Source organism: Elephantulus edwardii, unplaced genomic scaffold, assembly GCF_000299155.1.
Source record: "Elephantulus edwardii isolate Elephantulus edwardi_28Jun2011 unplaced genomic scaffold, EleEdw1.0 scaffold00168, whole genome shotgun sequence".
Taxonomy (NCBI): Eukaryota; Metazoa; Chordata; class Mammalia; order Macroscelidea; family Macroscelididae; genus Elephantulus; species Elephantulus edwardii.
In genome coordinates this window covers 7,558,244-7,563,430 of record NW_006399918.1, presented here as the reverse complement: position 1 = coordinate 7,563,430, position 5,187 = coordinate 7,558,244, and positions in this window count along the sequence as shown.

Here is a 5,187-nt window from a genome sequence, read left to right as displayed (position 1 = left end):
GAGGCAGCCTCCAGGCCACACCTGGGTCGGGGGAGCCCAGCTGCTGTACGCCCAGAGCAAGGCTGTGGCCAATGGGAGGGCGCGCCCGCGTGAGGGATGGCTGTGAAGACCCGCAGCTTGGGACGTGGGGCTCCTGAGCGGCTCTGGCAGTGGACTGGGGGGAATGGGGCGGGGCGGTGAGGGGGAGACGTGGCAAGAAGGAGAGGTGCACGCGGGTGCGCGCGAGCGAGTCTTTGGACGGTTTCGGGGGAAGGACGCGAGTGGGCTGAGTGGCGTTGGGGTTTGGGGAGGGGCCGAGAGCCACACATGCTCGGTGATGAAGAAGGAGAAAGGTCACATGTGTTGCAGTACATAAATATGACTTAGGTCCTCTGAATCAGAGTGGCGTGTGCGGTGTGTTTGTCAGAGTTTCCTTGGTTTCCGGAGGCTGAGTCGTGATGAATGGCAGCCGACCTTTGCACAACACATAGTCATGCGAATCTTTAGCACCCGCTTTCACCGTATTCAAGGTGAACGTGGTCAGGGATTTACTGGTAACGCGTGTACTCCCGCCACGCAGACTTGCTCTCTTGGCGATGGTTTTTACGCAAACAGGCACACAAGGGTGCGCACCAAGCACACCTGCTTCCCACTCCCTCTACATCCTCTCCCAGTTCACAGGAGAGTATACCATTTGCTCCGAGATCCTTTTCTTTAGGAATGGGGTACACAGGATAATGAAGGGCACTAGCCTCACAACACATCAGCGTTCTTTGGAACTTTGATGGTTTCCCTCACCTCTTCCCACTGCCCCCTTCTGTCCCTGATCTCCTTTCCCTGCAGTGAAATGGATCTATGATCCAAAAGGTCCCTTGCACCCTTTTGGACGACACAAGTCTGCGGTGTTGGATCCTCTTCTCACATAGAATCCTCAAGTATGGGAAAGGGCGAACCAGAGATGTGCCAAAAAACTCTTGCAAGTGTTGAAAAGCAGGGACTGCGTGCTTTTGTCTCCTCATGTCCTTTGAGCATGTTGCCAGGTGGGGCCAGACCTTGGAAAAAGACGTGGTGCTTGGAAAAGTGTCAGGAAAAGCGAGGAAGAACCTGAAGGAGAATGGATTTGACACAGTGATTTACACACTTTTCAGATTCAAAGAAACAAAATGTAGAATAACTTGGGATTAGTGAGTTCCGAAAGGTTGAGGCTCTATTTGTTGGGATTTAGGATAGGCAGTCCCTGGAGTTTTCCATGGTTGTGACATTAGGTGTGTCACATCAGAATCCTGTCTGTTGTATGTTCTTGTGTCTAAGAGACCTAATGAAAATCTCAGAGTTTATCATCAGCCCAGTGAGTCCCCCCTCCATCTTTTCATGACTATGAACTCAGGGATGTAGAACCAGAAGACTGTGAGAGGCATGCTCTTGCTAACAAAAGTGCTTATGGCGATCCAGCTGTCTCCAGCTTGCCTCAGGTGTCACAGCAAAGATTTGGAGATTAAAAATAAGGCCTGGGTGCCGGGAGGTGGAGGAAGAAGAGTCCACAGGACACAGTGGCTCTCAGATTCAAAGTAAGTCTCTGAGTCTGTTGGTGTCAGGCTAGTACAGGGGAAATCATGAGGTTCAGGGCCACACCACATGGCCAGACTTAGTGAATGTGTTTTTTTTCTGAGAAAGGTGTATGTTATGTAGTGTGAGCCTGCAAGGACCCCAAAGGGATCCCAACATGTGGTGGTATTGCAGTGGTTGACTCAATTCCCTCCCTCCACCTCTTCCCATGAAATAGAGAAGGCTTTTGTCATTCCAGAATGGTATGATAGACTTGAGTTCCAGACTCGTTGTAGATATAGATGTTAATTGCCAAAAAAAAGTGCTGAAGTTGCAAAGACACACATAGGGAGCCACAAACAGACACACAGTGAGGGAAGAGTGTGTGTGACAGATAGCTGGACAAACTTAACAAATACATATAGAAGGAGTGGAAAGAGAAAGAAGGGAGAGATTTGAAAAGATGATCGAAATTCTAGAGATGGGTGTGAGCATTTAGCTGGCCCATAGGGGTTAGCACCTGTTTTTCAGGAAAATCAGCTTCATGGGTGCACTTTTGGGCTCTGGGATGGGGTAGGAGACTTAGTGGCGTTTTAAAGAGGCAATAATGGCTCCAGACCAAATAATCTGGAGTGTGGTAAGAAAGAGGAGGCAAAGTATGGCCTAATTTACAAATAGCTTGTGACAATGTAGGCTAAAAGGACTATATAGTTTTCTGGTGAAGGATAATGACCATAATAAACTTGTCTGGGAAGTAAATTCAATGTTTTGTTTTTTTTTCGAGTAGGACTCTTCCTTGGTATCCACCAAAGAAATGCAGTTAATAGAAGTGTGCCGTGTGGTGGTGGTGAAAAGGGCCAGTGTTGTGTTACAGCTTTCTTCAAAGTTCAGTAAGTGGGTCTTCCACAGCACAGGTATTTTGTAGAGCCAGAAGAGAGTGGGCATTGAGTGTGTCGAGACTGAAAGCAGAGTGGCAATTTCATGGGGGTAGGAGTGCCAGAGCTGAGCTAGCAGTCACCTGTGGGCCTGTGAGGCAGCAGGACCACAAGAGGATATTGAGCTGCCTGGGCTGGGAATCCAGTATCCCAGCTGCTGTGCCCTGAAAGCAGGCCTCAGAGTCTAGGGGAGGGTGAAGGTGGTGGCTCCATGATGATGGGGGGTTGTGAAAATTGGAAACTTGAGATAGATGTTAGGCTAGCAAGGGGGTTTTGGCAATGGGGGTAGGGTGGAGACGAGGGGATGTATAGCTTTGTGTGTATGTGTGCGTGTGTGTGGGGAGTCAGTGAGCAGAGGCTAGCAGACTGGATTGCCAGGGGCTAGTGGAGGGAAGCAAGAAGAGGAGAGGGAGATAGGGGATAATACAGGAGACAGAGCTTGCTAAACTCCTTGCAGGAGGTGCAATGACAGCACAGCACGCACTCCTCCTGCCACCCAGACACTGCTGGTAATACATTTGATCCCATGCATGCTTTACCACACATCTGTTTAGGTATCTTGTGCCCACTTCCAGCCTCTGATTAAATGACAGCATCCTTCTTATAAAAAAAAATGATGTTAATGTGATTCAAGTAGATTGGAGGCAGAGCTCACAGAAGGCAAGTCTGACCTCTTGAAATCTTCACATTTGTTAGTTACATGCTTTGAAGGAAACAGAGATGTGCTGTGTTATGCATTGGTAGACTACAATGAACTTTCTTGGTTTTATCTTTTAAGCAATTGCTGTAGGGCCTAGGGTTGCATTAATTAGCCAAATTAGAATAATTTATAATAATCTTGCTTTCATGTTTTAATATAAAAATCCTAAACTACTGGAGTAACTCAGTGATCGTTATCTGAATTTAAATGGCAGCTCAGTATAGCACTGATTAATGTGCTTTCATTTCTCTGACTTCTAGCATAATTGGACTACTAACATAATCTTATTTCCAGTGATTTGCTCCTATATATAGGGCTGTACTGATGAGTTTATAAATAATGTTTTGTGGGCTTTACCCTTGGCCCAACGTCTTCTTGTTTTATGTTACTTTCTGTAGGTAGTCTAGTCTTCTGTTTTACAGACAATAGTTGTGTCTCTAACCCTTCTCTGTGTTCTTATACACCAATGCATCCACTTGGTTGAGGCATTATCCCACCTTAGTCCTAAAGGTCACCCTCTAGGCCTAACTTCTTCTCACACTTAACAAAGAAATTTCCTCTGATGCTCCCTCTGGTGGTAAATAAGAGCTCTATTCCTTCACAGCTTGAGGGAGTTATAATATAGTTCTTTAAGGCCTCTTTCCCCCTTTTCTTACCCAGCAAATCCATTATATGCTACAATCCCTTCTTCAAGTACATGCCTGGTTCCTTAGGGAGTAAGTATACTCTTGTCGACTTGCCATATCCTGCAAGTATCACAACTACTTAAGTCTGCTTTTGTTTCTACACAGGGAGTTTCAGCAAGCTTACATTTCTCCTTAGCCGAAATCCATTTTCCATCCTCTTGGTTCAAAATAAGTATCAGAAGACCATAGTGGGGGTATGCTGTTGATTAAAGTGTACTTTCTTACACAAAAGAAGTAACTTTTTTTTTCAAATATTTTAAAAATGTTATTCTGATTTATTTACAAAGTTTGAATACATTGTTTTTCACAATAGATCCTTCCCATTTCCTTCACCCCACCCACTCATTGAATTGTGCAACCATATGATTAACACCCTACCCCCCCATCTACTATTTCCTTCTGTTTTCACCCTTCCTCCCACCTCCACCTTGGATCATCATACTCATTCTATAATAATAGTTTTATTCAGTATTTGTCTTTGTGGGACTGAGTTAGTTCACTCAGCATAATGCTGTCCAGTCCCTCCCAACTGAGGTAGAAATTTACAGAATCATTTGTCCTGTGTAGTATTCCATTGTATGAATGTACCACAGTTTCTCAATCCATTTGATTGTGGTTGGACATCTGGGCTGTTTCCATGTTCTTGTGATGGTGAATAATGTTTCTATGGACATTGGTGTACAAGTTTCCGTTTGAGCCTCAGTTCTCTTTTCTTGGGGTATATTCCAAGCAATGGAATAGCTGGGTCACATGGAATTTCTATGTACAGCATTTTGAGGAAGCACCACACTGCCTCCCAGAGTGGTTGTACCATTGTACAGTCCCACCAACAATGTAAAAGAGTTTCTTTTTTTTTTCAAATTTATTACTAATTTCAATGAAAATGTACAGAGACTTTGGCTTTCCATTCATTCATTGTTGCACTTTTCTCCCCTCCCAACCCTCCCCCCAGTACACTACCCTCTTGGAAAAGTAAAAGAAAAATTCTACAAAGGAGGATACTTCAACAATTTAGATCCTCCCAGAAGAGCCGTGGATGAGCATTAACATTACTGGTAAGTATATTCATTTTCTCCTGGACACAGAGCCTACTAATTGGTCCTAAAAGCCTTCTGAGGTCCCAACTTTTCTCACTGTCTCTTAGTTGTTGGAATGGACAGAAAACCTCATAAGCAGTTCCTTACTTCACTTCTACCTTGCATGTGAACTTCTGAGTTGTAAAACAGCCCAGTGGTAGATGGAATTTGCTTCAGGACTTAAGAAGCATAAATGACATAGCTGAGCTTCTACATCTTGTGGTTCCTAACCTCTACACTATAATAGACAAAGTGCTAGTCTATAG